The sequence below is a fragment of the Pinus tabuliformis genome, chromosome 4_2 (assembly GCF_031772625.1).
Source record: "Pinus tabuliformis cultivar Carrire ecotype Pingquan chromosome 4_2, CPIR1, whole genome shotgun sequence".
NCBI lineage: Eukaryota > Viridiplantae > Streptophyta > Pinopsida > Pinales > Pinaceae > Pinus > Pinus tabuliformis.
The window spans coordinates 1,003,645,187-1,003,660,981 of NC_142304.1; positions in this window are offsets into that span (position 1 = coordinate 1,003,645,187).

Consider the following 15,795-nt stretch of genomic DNA (forward strand, 5'->3'; position numbering starts at 1 on the left):
AAACTAAGAGGAATCAAGCAGATCTTGACCTCTTTGGGGAAATTAGTGAGTGACTTGGGGAATTAGAAGAAGGGGGAGTTAGTGATGTCCAGCTTGAGCTCCTCCAGATGAAAACCGCCTGATAACTGTGATCTGAAAAGATAAAACACTTTGTAACACAAAATTGATCATAAATCATCATTCTGCCACCTTACAGCTACCTACCCAGCCTACTCACCTAACATTTTTTCTTCTTTTTGGTTTGGGTGCACTTAGACTTGCAGACCCAGCTTTACAATTTTTCTTTTTTCTGTTCTCCTATCTAAGTCTACACTTATTTCTGCCAGGGACCCAGATTAGGCAGTTGGGCTCCTTTGATTCTCTACCTAGCTACAAATCTGCCAAGATTAAACTATTTTGACAGATATCATTCTCTATATTCTAAAACAAGAAATTGAAACCTAGGGAGACCAAGATTAGACTGTTTGGATCTCTCTTTAAAAACTCTTCAAAACTAGAACAACTCATCAAAATTGGAATACAACAGTGGCATTTGGACTAGCACCGTTCATGGCATCTTGTGGAAATATGGAACAATGTAGCTTGCAAAGTATGACATATTTGGCATGTAAAAATGTCAATCATGAAAAATGAACACCTGTTGCAACAGGAGGCTAATAGTGGCTCCACTTGGGGATGGCTTTTCCTTGTGAAAAGCCAAGAACAGCAGGTCAGACTGCCTTGATCTTCTGTTTGTTGCTGTAGACTGGAAAACTTCTTTGTGCTGCCTGTTTAGGTAATTGAAACTTCGGAAACCTGAACAACATCTCTCAACCACTGGGGTACTGTGAACTGTGCAGCATTGCTTGCTTTGCCGAAATTAGTACAGAGATAGAGCCTTTAAAACTAGAACACTTGCTTTGGCTGTGTCTTCTCAAAATTTACTGCTACTTCTTTAAACAATCGGCCTGCTTATACTAAATAAAAACAGAGTGCTGATATATACAAATAAGACTGTACAGAAATATATACAAAGCTGCACTGTATCCCTTAAAAGGGATCATGGTAATGTTTCAGCATACGGCCATTAACAGGGCCTTCTTCAGCAGTGCCGTCCTCTATAGATCTGAGAAAGTAAGTGTTATTTCCCTGAACAGCAGAAACAACAAATGGCCCTTTCCATAAAAAATCAAACTTGGCATGTTTGCCCTTGTCTTCTCTTCTTGAGTCCCACCTTAGAACTTTGTCACCAATATTGAAATCCTCAGCCTTGGCTCTCTTATCAAACATCTTTTTTAGCTTTTCTTGCAAAATTTGAGCTCTGTCATAAACTTGTTCTCTGGTTTGCTGAAGATGAATGGTCTGATTAATTCTTCTTTGAATGTCATTTGGTTCAGCCTGAATTTCCTGTAACAGCTTGATAGTAGGAATGCCCAGGGATGAAGGAAATCTGGCCTCCATGCCATACACTAGCTCATAAGGGCTCATTCCAATGGATCTCTTGCTTGAAAGTCTGTCTGCCCATAGGGCATTCACCAGCTTTTTATGCCAGTTCTTCTTGTTTTCTTCCAGCATTTTCTTTATGATGTTGATGAGGCTTTTGTTAGATGATTCGGCCAAGCCATTACCCTGAGGGTAATAGGCTGTAGAGTGGCCCAAGGTAATATGAAATCTGTGGCAGAAATTGATCATCGTTTTGGACTTAAAGGTAGCAGCATTGTTAGTGATGATTTTCTCAGGGCAGCCAAATCTAGAAAGGATATTGCACTCAAGGAATTGGATAATGATGGTGTCATTGGCTTGCCTACAAGGAATGGCTTCAACCCACTTAGTGAAATAGTCAGTGGCTGTTAGGATCCATTTGTGCTGGCCTGAGGAAGAAGGATGGATTTCTCCAATGAAGTCAAGACCCCATTGTTGAAAAGGTTTTTTGGTTGAGATAGGTTTCAGGGGCAGGGGTAACAACTTTCTCTTGCCCTCAAAGATTTGGCATTTGTGACATGACATGGCAAACTTCTTTACATCTGCAAAAAGAGTGGGCCAATAGAAACCAGCCCTTAAAATTTTATCAGCAGTGGACTTCCAATATAGATGTCCTCCACAATCACCTGCATGGAATTCTTTCATGACATTGTTAGTTTCATTCATGGTTAAACAATTAAGCATTATACCTTCATGATTTCTCCATAATAATGCACCATCTATAACACAAAACTTTAAAGCCTTCATTTTCAAAAATCTTTTCTTGGTTCTAGACAATCCCAGGGGAGCACACAGGTTTAACAATACAAAACATATATCAGCATACCATGGGGATTGCAAAAAGATTTCACTGATCTGTGGAGTCGCCAGCTCCGGTTCATTGTCCAGCTGGTTAATGTCTAAGGCTTGGAAATTTGTTTCGGACATCAGTTTAGCTAAACCTTGTCCCTTTATCAGCTTGGTTGGTTTTATTTCTATGTCATATTCAAGGATGTTTGCAATCCACTTGCCTCTTTTTCCTTCTAATCCTTCTTGGGTCAATATGTATTTTACAGCAGCGTGTGGGACATAGGCAATCACATGTGAATATAAAATGTACACTCTGAAATCCTTGATGGCCTTAACAAGTGCGTAGGCCTGTTTTTCCATGATTGGGTATTTCAAAGGGGCGTCTCTTAGAGCTCGGCTGAAAAATGCAATCGGATTTTCATCTCCTTGGTCATCCTTCTGTAAAAGGACAACAACTATAGTGTGATTAGATGCAAAAGAAAATATGATAAAGTCTTTGTCAAACTGTGGGCTCGTTAGGACAGGGGTTTGGGTTAAGGCAGATTTTATACTCTCAAATGCTTGCTTGGTTTCAAGAGACCATTTTACCTTGGCATCCTTCTTTAACATGTTGCTTAACAATCTTATCAGCTCAGCTAGATTTGGGATAAATTTTAAAAAGTTGATATTCCCAAGGAATGCTTGCAGCTCTTTTATGTTTCTTGGATATGGGATTTGGAGGATGACTCGGATTATTTCAGGGTCAATTCTGATCCCGTCCTTTGATATGATGTGGCCAAGTAATTTGCCTTCTTCAAGGCCAAAGAGAGACTTTTTGGGATTCAAGGAAATGCCATATTTCCTACACGTCATGAATATTTGCCTAAGGTGCTTGAGGTGCTCTTCATCAGATTTGGAAAATGGGGTCAAGTCATCAAGGTAGACAACTAGGAAGTCATGTATTTCTTTGGAAAAAGCAATATCCATTGCTATTTGAAAGGTTGCACCAACCTTTTCAAGTCCGAATGGCATCTTCACATACTTAAATGTTCCCCACGGTGTGGTAAAGGCTGTTTTGTCTTGGTCGTCTGGGTGAACAAGTATTTGGTTGAAACCTGAAAAACCATCTAGCAAAGAGATTCTAGATGACCCCACTACCCTTTGTAGGATGTGGTCCATTTTGGGCAAGGGATAGTGGTCTTTTAAGGAGACTTGGTTTAAATTTCTGAGATCTACACAAAGTCTGATTTCACCTGTCTTTTTCCTCGTAGGAACAAGATTGGACACCCATTCAGAAAATCTGATAGGTGCTATTATACCTACTTCCCACATCCTTTTTACTTCCTTCTCAATCGGGGGAAGAAGCATAGGGTTAATTCTTCTAAGCTTTTGTTTGAAGGGTTTCTGGTTTGGTTTTAAGGGGATTGTGTGCTGGATCACCGAGGTGTCATAGGATTTCAAATCCTCATAACTCCAAGAAAATACATCTTGGAACTCTTTGAACAAATCAATGTACTTGGGCTTTTGATCAGGAGGTAAATTTCTGGACAATTTGATTATTTTGGGATTTGCTTTTGTTCCGATGTTGTGTTCTTCTATATCAGTGTTAATGGGTTGCAATTTTGGCTTTCTAGGAACATCATTGGCGTCAAACATGTCTTCTAATGGGGTTAGGCCAGTAGGCAGAAAGTTATCCTTTAAGTCAATGATCTTAGCCTCTGTTTTGGCAATGTCTTCCAAATGCATTTGTTTCAGCTGTTCTATGTTTTCTTTGTCAAAAACAGTCGGGTTCAGGATCTGCTTGGCTGTTGCAGCTGTTACAGCTTGCTGATCTTCATTTGTTTGCTGTTCTGAATCTGTCATAGCGTCCAAGTGAATGTTGATATTTGAAAACTCATGCTCAAGAGCGAGGAAATTATTAATCTGGGTATCATTTTCGAACACTTGCCAATCCTTAACATTATTTGGGACAACGGGCCTATGTTTTATTTCAACTGTGAAGTGATGGTTTGGTTCAAAAGGAAGCTTGTATGTACTAGCGAAGGTTGCTAGGCTGTGTGCATGAATGTTATGTTCTCTTGAAATTTTGGCCAGCTTGAATTCAGTGAATGCATTGAGTATATTAGTAGTAGCAGTCCTATAGGCTCTCATTCTATTGTCATTGGTTACAAAATTACCTTTCATCTGTTGTATGATTAAATCAGAGTCTCCTAGGATAGACACTTTCGGAGCTCCTATAGCTTTGAGCAGTTCAAGGCCTAGCAGTAGAGCCTCATACTCCGCCATGTTATTTGTGCATTTAAAATTCAGTCTGTAGGCATGACCTTCTGCATGGTTGTTATATGTATTGTGAATCCAGACACCTGCCCCTGCTCCTAACTTGTTAACAGAGCCATCAAACTCTATATACCATGTGATTTCCTGCTTGTGGTTGATGCCTAAAGTGTCAGTCAACTTAGGATTGGGCAGATTTGAAATTTTTGTTTGGCGAGTTTCTTCTACTATACTGGTTGTACTAATTATTGTGGCAGTTTCATCAGTATGTGCAGACGATTCTTCATTAATGTGTGCTTGTTGTTCCTGAGCGAAGGGATCATTATCATTTGGAGAATTTGTGTCATCATTAAACAAAATAAAGGAATCCATATCAGAGTGGATTGAATAAATGGGAAAATTTTCAGGCTTTCTCTCACTACTTACCACATATTTCATGAACGTTTCTCTATACAGTCTCTTTGGTTGCCCAAAGACTGAAATAGTGGCATAAGAGAGGTCTAGTTGAAGGGATCCTTGGGGCTTTGCTCCCCATGATCTTGATAGGAGAATACCATACTTTGATGGAATGTCAGCAACTACTACATCCATGAGGATGGTTTTGTTGGGATATTGGACTAAGGAGACACACAGGTCTTTGATGAGGCCTAAACATTTCACTTGACTTGAGTCAAATGAGTATAAATCTTTGTAAGGTCTTGTAACATCAAGATTTAGTTTTTCCACAACTGCTTTGGGCATTAGATTGTGCAATGCCCCTGAGTCAAACATAGAATTGTGCAAAAGTTTGTCATGTATATGCAAATTGACATAAAAGGGTGGGACAGGTCCATATGTTGATTTTCCATTAACTTCTGGGCCAAACAGCAGCTCTGGGGTGTCATCTAAAACATTTACATCATCCCTAACCTCTGGCATTTGAAGTGATCTTTGAATTTGTTGTCTATACACATCGTGTTTGGCAAGTTCTGAGAGGGGGATGGATATCTTCAACTTAGCTATTTCTGCCTCTAAATTAAATGGCTTTTCCAATGGAGTCTTGGTGTTGATAATGGCAGTTTTTTCTTTTTCTTCTGAACTATCTGCGATTTGCTCTTTTTTATCAGCGTTATGGGAATTGATTGCTTGTGGTTTTTCAATTTCAGGAGGGATTTTTGGAATACTGTTCGAGCTTTCTTCCGAGGAAAAAGGTGGCAAAGGCTGATCTTTGGAAGGCTGCAGGTCTGTTATGTCTTCTACAGTGACATGTTGTGGTTTCGGGATAGTTGAATCAGCTGGTTCTGTTACAACAGCTTTGCCTTTAATCTTGTTGGGCTGTTTGCCATCCTTTGCTTTGCTAGGTTCAGAAATGTCAATGGTCCTAGTTCTCAGATTATATTGTTTTTGTACTTCATACAAAGCAGTATCGTAACCTTGTTTAAAATCAAAAGACTCGCCAGGCTTAGTTTGAAACTGATTGTAGTCGAGTTCATTTTGGTCTTCTTGGCTCAGAAATGTTTTGTGCTCACCCTTTAGATCCATCAGGTTCATGTGAGTGTCCTCTATGGTTTCACTAGAAGTAGATCCTTCAACATAATTGTCTTGAAAAGGGGGTCTTATGTCATGGTCTTGGTTAGACCTACCAGCATTTTTTTTCTGCGTTTTCCTAAAATTTGGGTTCCTTATGGTATTAGACTGTTGTCCTTCCCATGATGCTTTCCTTTCAACATTTTCTACTCTTTCTCCCAGCCTTTGTAGGTCACTGATGATAGCATCAAGCTTTTGATCAAAAGCTGAGGGTTCTTCCTTAAAGGTCGTTCTTCTTTCCATTCTAGCTTTGTTTCTTTTGGCAATTAAGTTGGCTTCTACGCTAACAGCAACGTTTTGCATGTCTGCAAGGGTCTGAGGAGCTCTTTCTTTTAACTGGTATGCCATATCCGGGTCAAATCCATCAGGGAATTCATACAAGGCTAGATCAGGGGGAGGCCTTAGGTTCTATGGTATTGCGTTATATACATTATTGAATCTTTCACAGTACTCCAAAACAGTCTCTTGAGGACCTCTTTTAATTGTATCATATTCTGCTAGTATGTGCAAGGGGTCTTTCTTTTTCTCCCATCTATTGGTAAAGGATTGGTAAAGCTCATCTGGGGTGGTTATGGAATTTGCAGCGAGTGATCTGAACCAAGTTCTTACATCACCTGTTAAACTCTGAACAAAAATTCTCATTCTCACACTATCATCATCTATTTCGTAGTTTTCAAAATAATCTTGCATCTTTTGAGTGTGCTGAAGGGCAGTAAAAGGACCAGTACTATCAAAATATGTGATCTTCGATTGGTACTCTTGAGGTAAAGCCCCAGGATTAGCAGGCAGTTGCAGGGGTGCATATCTATTAGCCATATTCGCAGGGATAAGTGGAACAACGAGGATTAATGGAATAACATGAACAACTGGAACGATGGGAACAACAGTAGTAGTAGTATGTGCAGTGAATGAAGGTGTAGAAGGAGTGCTATGAGATGTGGATGATGAATTAGGGGAAACAGGGGTTGAACGAAATAAAACCTTGATAGGAGTCAGAATACAACTAGGGTAAGCTGTTTCTGGACTCAAATCAGCAAAATTTTCCTGTCTTTCTTGCTTCCTAAGGATTTTTGGGATTATGTTAGGGTTCTCAAGAACATCTGGGGGATTCGGGTCTAGATTTGACCTTGTGTATCATGGATTTTTCTTAGGAGCCAGCTTCCGAATTTGTTTTTTGGTATTTTTCTGGGAATATTTTTGTGATTAGCAAGGAACTGATCAGATTTTGGAATGGCTGTGTATAGCTTAAGACTAGCATGAAGATTGACTGAAACAGCTTTTATCTACTCTTGTAAATGTAAAACAAAAACAGTTTCAAAGGCTTCCTGGCTGACATTCAGGCTTCATCTATAGTTTTAAGGGGTATACAAAAATTAGGAAATCGATTTTTCCTCTGGATTTTTTACAACCTTCTTTGTGAATTTAACTGAGGAGAGTCCCCAGCGGAGTCGCCATTATGTTATCACTCAGGTTGTCCCTCAGGTTGTAATAAAGGGATACGGCCGAGGTAACCACAAACCAACTTTGGACTACAGGTTCTAGCCAACCTGCAATCAGAGAGGGCTCTCTCTTTATGATTCAGATTTGTTGAAATTGATTTTAGGCTAGGTATTGGGCTTGAGGGTTTTTTGTTTTGATTTTGGTGGGAAAATTGATGTCTTCGAGTAGAGAGGCAAAGCATAGTCTGATAAGTTTCAAACCATTGGGCATGGAGTCGAGGAGGAAGACTGGTGGTGCGTTTTATTGATCACAAGAGAGATATATGGAGCAAGGTAGCTGCACATGAAACAATGTTTCAGGTTTAAAGATGGAATGAATGCTAAGGAATGAGAGGCAATCAAGAATCTCTCTTTCAGCTTAACAGAAGGAGATAACAGAGCTCTACCTAGGGGCAGTAAAGAATCCCTAGATAATTAGCGAACACAGGTGAATTAGGGTAAATATGAGCCAGAAGGAATTCATATTCATTACCAATTCATTCAGATGAAAACATACAGAAACAACAGAAATTGAGCATAGAGTGCTGTAAACAAATTCTAAGCTAATCTTTCTTTCTGCTATTCAGATAGTGGTTAACAATAAAACAGAGGTAAGATGCACTTATTGTTCCAAGCTGCAGCACAAGAATTCCACATTTAGTCTTCAGAAATCTTTAACAACACATCAGACGGTCATACTCCAAACTCTTCAGCAGTCTTTGATTATAGAAAAAATCTCAGGTATACAGTGCGAGTCTCTAGTGAGAATTATCAATCGACCAACCCTTAAAACAGTGCAGAGGGTGGTATATATAGGGAAAACTCTTCAAAATTGCTTATTTACAGTTTGACCTAAACAGGTCTGGAGGAAAGATGTTTACTTTAACCTAATCCCATCCATAAATAAATGCATAAAATATCTTGAGCTGCGCTGAGGGCTGCCGTATGGGTACTGAGTAAATGTGTTGTCCTCGGTGACTTGGTGCAGTTGTCTCTGCAATAACTGTGCATGGGTCTCTGCTCCATTGTAGTTCGGTGTCCTTAAATGCTTTAACTGTGATTTGAGAGCTGGGATGGGCTTTCACTGCCTGGTTTGACTTTGTTGGCAGCCATTAAATGTTAACCTGCTTTGGGAACTGAAGGTTTCTTTTAAACAATTTAACTGGTACACTTTGTTGCTTCTCTTTACTCTGATACTCTTTGACACATGAATTGGGTTGCTTCTCTCTTTTGCTGTGGGTCTAATAAAAAATTAATAGCCATTGTTCAGCCTCTGTTTCCTCTAGAACTGTCTTCTGCTCCTTTCTGCATGCTTCGCGAAGAAAAACGGGTCATTCAGTGCCTTTCGGGCTTACCGAGGGCTACGCGATGAAAATATTCCCCATTCAGGCCTATTTTATCCAGCGATGCGCGATTTGTGCTAGGAGAAAATCGCACATCAAAAACTGCCTCAGAAACTGATTCTGGGGTTCCAGAGTGTGATTTTCACCCTTCGCGTCAAAGTTTTTGATGACGTCAGCATGACATCAGCGGGGTGACTCGGCGGTTGACGTCAGTGTCGACGTGGTGCTGACGTAGGATGGAGGAGGGCGGTAAATGGTTTCAGGAGCACCGCCTTTGGACAGAGGTGGTTTCGGGGGAGGGGGCTCTGCCACAGCCCAGAAGGCGACGCGTGGCGGGAGTACGGCGGCAATACTGCCCATCTCTCGGACTCTAACCTTCGGGCGGCTCGGAGATGGGAGGACCCGCCCACTGTAGATCTATGGGGCGGGTGATCGGACGGTTGGCGGCAAATGTGAAGCAACGGAGGTATAAGGGCGGGGATCTGGGGAATATTCTCATTTCAATATGTGCGCTGGTGAGGGCTTAGACTTAGGAAGATGGGTTTATGGGTTTAATGAGCGCGGGTTAATACATTTACATTTGGGACTTAGGGATAAGGGGTAAAACATGGGTTTTTTGAGGGTTTTAGGGCTAGGGGAGAGGTTGTTAGCATGACCAGGTGTCATCTAACTCCTTCTATGACACGGATGGGCTAAAAACAACCCTAGATAAACTGCTTTTTCCCTGACTTAGAAGAAATATGGCTAAAATGCTAGGGAGGGGATATTTACATAGGGGAGTATTATATACATAGTTTTAGTAGGGGAAGGGGAAAAATGATAGGGAGATATATACTAGATTTAGTAGTTAATATGGAGATGATAAGCAGGTGCTAAGGTGGGGGACCTTAGGGTAATTTTTGAGGGAAAAGTGACTCATAGATGATAAATAAAGAATCCTTGAGTGAGGCAGATCTTCACTAAGACGAATGACATGGAAAATGATGAAACTAAGAGGAATCAAGCAGATCTTGACCTCTTTGGGGAAATTAGTGAGTGACTTGGGGAATTAGAAGAAGGGGGAGTTAGTGATGTCCAGCTTGAGCTCCTCCAGATGAAAACCGCCTGATAACTGTGATCTGAAAAGATAAAACACTTTGTAACACAAAATTGATCATAAATCATCATTCTGCCACCTTACAGCTACCTACCCAGCCTACTCACCTAACATTTTTTCTTCTTTTTGGTTTGGGTGCACTTAGACTTGTAGACCCAGCTTTACAATTTTTCTTTTTTCTGTTCTCCTATCTAAGTCTACACTTATTTCTGCCAGGGACCCAGATTAGGCAGTTGGGCTCCTTTGATTCTCTACCTATCTACAGATCTGCCAAGATTAAACTGTTTGGACAGATATCATTCTCTATATTCTAAAACAGGAAATTGAAACCTAGGGAGACCAAGATTAGACTGTTTGGACCTCCCTTTAAAAACTCTTCAAAACTGGAACAATTCATCAAAATTGGAATACAACAGTGGCATTTGGACTAGCACCCTTCATGGCATCTTGTGGAAATATGGAACACTGTAGCCTGCAAAGTATGACATATTTGGCATGTAAAAATGTCAATCATGAAAAATGAACACCTGTTGCAATAGGAGGCTAACAGGCGGTTCCAAGAAAGACTCCCCTTGAACAAAATAGTTCTGACTCAGGTGTGTAGATGACCCAAGCAACTGATGCAATGTGTCGTGTGTGATGATTGGCACCATCCATGTATCCTATGTATGCTAAGGGTGAGTAAGACATCTACATTGTGAGAAGAATGTATGAGACAAGTACTCCACTAAATATCAAAAAAATGCAATCACACCAAAAAAGGGAAGCAAAACTTATGAGTACATAAAATTACAAAGCACATCCCTAGTGCAATACTAGGCATAATACTCTTTCAAATAGAGCCCATATCTAGGCTCCTTGAGTCGGACTCCTTCCCAGTCCTGCATTTCATATGCCCCCGTGGGGAGGACTTTCTTTACGACATAGGGACATAGCCATATGGGTTGAAGAGTGCATGCCTCCAAGAGGTCATATTTTGGATGATAGAGCAACACTAGGTTGCCCTCTTGGTAAGAACGAAGCTTAACCTCTTTCACAAATTGGGATTGTACTCGGTGCTTGTGAGCCTCGAGTGCCAAGTCGGCATCTTGACGGGTTTTATGCAGCTTTTTAAGGTATAGTAAGCATTCTTCTTTGGCAGTAGTGCCGAGGAGGGGTTCAATGACTATTTCTAGGGAAGGGATCTGACACTCAATGGCTTTCTCATCATCATAGAGCTGGGTCTCATGTGCGGAAATAGACAGATTAATGCCAAGCATTTCCTTGTGAGACCCACTAAATACATTGTCGGATTCCTTAAATAGGCAGGTGGAGCTCTCAATTTCCTTAGGATTGCAATCGGCTCCAATCTAGATGTTTTCCATAATGCCTATCTTAACAGAAATATTGATGGGCAATGATTTGGAAGTGTCGTCCATGTTTCCTTCCGGATCCAAAGTTTGGATGGTCGTATAGGGTGAGGAAACAATTTCTGGTATGTCAAGGGATAGGATTTGAAGAGGCATCGTGTCCGAATAATATGTCAAAACACAATGGTGCTAATCCTCCCAATGTCACTCTCCAAAACTAATGATTTCTTGAATAGCTTCATCTGTAGGCAGGAGTTGATCGAGTGGATCTAAAGGAGGAGCAGTTATGGGAGGGGAAGTGGTATTGTCGGTAGTAACCAACGTGACTAGAGATTCAGATGCAGATTGAATGGCTTGGTAGGACAATTTAGCTGGTGATAGTGGCATTTTTTCTTCGAATGTGTCAATGTATGAAGGAGCCAATAGGATCCATGGATTGGTCTATTCATGAGGAATAGATGAAATCATGCTGACCATCTGTGAAACCTTGGGCGGCTGAAGAGGAAAACAACCCATGAGGGAAGAAGCCTTTAGTATACCAGTACCTAAACTGACATAAGATTCAGTTCCACCTCCTACTAGGGGTACGAAGCTACTTGTTAATGGTGAATAATCAGGGGTGCAGAAAGACAACTGATCTACTGTAACTACCTTTCCATCCAATTAGAATAGGATGATGTGAAAGACAGCAGATACGATGGCCATCATGGCATATGTATAACTGCGACCCAACAAGAGATTATAGTCAAGTTTTTTGTCTACGACTTCTATGTCGACCATAACTGTTTTCCCATATGAAGTGATGGGGTAGCTAGCCAAGTACCCTTTTGGGATGAAAGTGTGGCCATCGAAAGCTTTTAGGGAGTTCAACGATGAGGTTAGGGTTGGAGAACCTAGGGCGAGCCAACATGAAGCTGACATGACACAGGTAGAAGCATCTTTGTTGATGACAATTCTATGTATACCTTTACCTTTCGAAGTTATATGCACCTGAAATGCAAGCTGGTGAGAAAGGGGAGGTTTACACTTGTCCATGTCGAAAATAGCAAGCATGGAATCCTTTGGGTCAATACCACCAATAGCCGAAAGCAAAGCTTTCCGTTGTGTTGGGCATGTTTGTAATACTTTGAGTGCTGACATAGCCGACAATGCTTGAACAAAGTCTTCTACAATGTTGTAGTTTTGGGCGGCATGTACAGAGGTATTGTGCATTGTGCATTGAAGTGCCCCTTTTTGGGGTCGAATTACAAGGTTTGCAATCGGCCTTTCGATATGCAAATCGTTGGGTGGCGGTGGGTTTGGACTTGCTGAAGGTTTCGCTGCATGAGCGACAGGAGTTCCATAATATTTGGCTCTTGTGGCAAGTTCTTCCATTTCAAATGTGTAAACGGTAGAAGATCCTTCACTAGCTAAAGGATGTTGTGAACCATTGTTTCCCCCTTGCGGGGGTTGCGGTTGGTTTGCAATAAGATTTTGCTGCTGCTGAGTGGGAAAAGGATTTCTAAGGACAGTGGGGGTCTTACCAGTATCCCTTTTGGCAAGGTATTCTGTGCATTCCTAAAGATGCGGACAACGCCAGGTCATGTGGTCTTCAACATAGAGTTTGCATGGATATCTGGCGGGTTTATCCTTTTCCTCGTCAGTAGGCGCAACAGCCTTTTGTTTTGGGTTTGGCTGCTTTGTTGACTACTCCTCAGAAGGAGCGGTCTTTTTCTTATTCTTCTTGTTCTTACCACAGTATTTTTTCATAGACTGCATATAGTTTGTCGCGGTGGCAGGAAGAGCAGTCAATTTGGTAGAGGTGTCCACCGACATCTCGGCAATGTGACCGTTGAGTTGTTTTACAGCGGCCCCAGAGGTTGCACCGACAATCTCATCGACGTGCACTCCAGGGTGCTGAGTAGTGGAAACATTGGGGTTGCTAGGGGCATTGGGGATTATGTCATAAAGAGTGCCAGACTGTGAATATATCAGATCTAAGTGCTGGGCATGACATATGGATTGGTTTTATGTGACCGCACCACCTAGAGCGACATCTCGAGCGATTTGTGGGAGTAAGGACTTGCAGAACTAGTCTGTTAAGAGAAAGTCTGGGAGGGGAGCTTTGACTAACCTCCACCTATGTCTCCATTCATGTATATGATCAGAGATGTGGGTGGCGGTGTCCTGACAACATGAAGTGAGGAGCTCTGTCGCAGTCTCATAGCAGATAGGTAGCTGGAAGTGCTTTAGGAATTCCATCGCTAAAGCATCGAAGGTGCTTACTGACATGCATGGTAACTCAATATACCATTTTGTTGCGTTGTTAGTGAGGGTGTGGGGAGAAAGACGTGACCAGACACTATCATCCACCATAGAGTTTGAAACACACCAAAGATGGTAGGTGGCGATATGGGTGCCCAGATCCTCCCCTTGTTTTCCATTGAACTTTGGGATGTTCGTTGGTATCTTATGCGGGATCGACGACCATTGTAAGTTGTGATAGATGGGGTTGTTCATCAACTTGTATAAGTTGGGTATATCCAACGTTGCCAAGAAAGGTAGAGATTTTGGTGCCCTTGACTTGGACCATGGTAAGGACAGATGACTTGAGGAGCTTTGTGCTCCTCCCATCGTTTGGCTCCCAATATTGTACATGGGTTGCGTAGTGTAGCAGTTGCTTTGAGGTATGGTTTTGTAGAGTGGATTTCCATGAGGATTTTGATATTGGGATATAGAATTGCCCCCAAGATAAGTGGTGCCACCTTGACTCATTTGAATGTGTGAGTAGGGTGCTCCCATGGATTGGTTGGGAACCCCTTGAGGATTCCCACCCGACACATAAATAACCATTTGTCCTTGATTGACAGAGGGAATGCTCATGTCAATTAGCGACTAACCATGCATGCTTGAGAATGGAGGGGGAATTGTTACGTTCTCTATCGGCATGTGCATATGGGGAACCCCCCAGGTATATGGATCTGGGGGTTTAAACTGTACAATGGTAGCCGACCATGTTGTTGGTAGATGGGAACCGTGCCCATAGTGCCACATTGAGCATTATAGGGAGCGTTGTATGTGGCACTTGTCAAAGGTATGCAGTTTGACACTAAAGGGGTGGAACTCGACATCGGCTAGGTTCCACTCATAGATGGTGTCATGTGAGTGGTTGTACCTAGGACAAATGGGATAGCAGGGTTCACCATCGACGGTGTTGTGATGACTGTCGATTGGGGAAGTGGTGGAAGACCAAAAGTGTCCAAAAATTTCCACGACCCGATAGTCATCGATGGGATAGATGGAAATGTTCCAACTACCTAAGAAGGAAGTATAGGTACCACGGGAGCCAAGATAGGTTCCAACAGATTCGTGAGCAGAGCGTTAAAGGGAGGAAGGAATCCTTCGGTAAAGAAATCCTCCGGCAAACTTGAATCGTCAATTGTTCAAACAAATCCCTTGTGAGATCTAGGATACTAATCCCCTGAAGATGGGGAATCTAGTTCAGTGCAACTCCGCAGATCTTCCACAATGAGTGGAGGAAGGCCTAGCAATCATCTAGAGTGACGACAAGGGCCGGATGTAGCCATGGTGACTGTTAAGTTTTATCAATAAATTTTATCGTGATATTTGTTAAAGTCTCAAATGATAGCACTTAGGTACCTAAAAAAATATTAAAAATACACTAAATTGTTCAATCAACCAACAGAGGGAAATGACCATGTTTGATAAACACCGATCGCTAGAGATGAAACCCAGTTTCTCAATGAATAACAGAAAAGGTTGGCTAGATGTATAGTTATAGTTACTCTAGAGCTTCGCCTGAACCTCAGATTAAGGGATCAAACACTCTCATGAAGATGAGAACCCTGCCAAAAACTAAAGACAAAGTAGGTCCATCTATGTTAGTTACCAGGACAGCCTGTTCCAATCACCTTTTGTAAGTCCCTATAATTTTGGCCTCTAAAGATACCTCAGATTACAGACACCACCCATGGGGGGGGGGGGGGGGGGGGACATAGTCATAGATAGCACGCTGTGTGGGCAAGATACCTTAGTCCCTGAATCAACTTCGAAATCCCTGAAGGGATCCCCAATACATAGAATACCCAAAGGATTTGTAAGAGAAGGCAGGCTACCTTCACTTACAGCCCAATGTTGTCTCGTATTTTGCTCTGCTTTTACTGGAGTGGTCCCGGTAGTATAAGTGCAGAAGGAATTTTTCGCTCTTTTAATGACACTAGTTTGGTGTTCGATCTTGGGTAGTTTTACTCACTCTTATTATCCCAAGATCCTAGCCTAGCTAATGTTTATTTGCTCAATAAAGAGTTACTAATTGATTTTAGGTAAATTTTATGTGTACTTGATTATTGTCTTCAGTAGGGGAGTTGATGTATGGAATGCGATGAGACTCTGACTCAATAAATCATGCCAAAAACAATGCTTTAAAATTTTTTCAATTCGATGAAAACAAGTTGTATTCT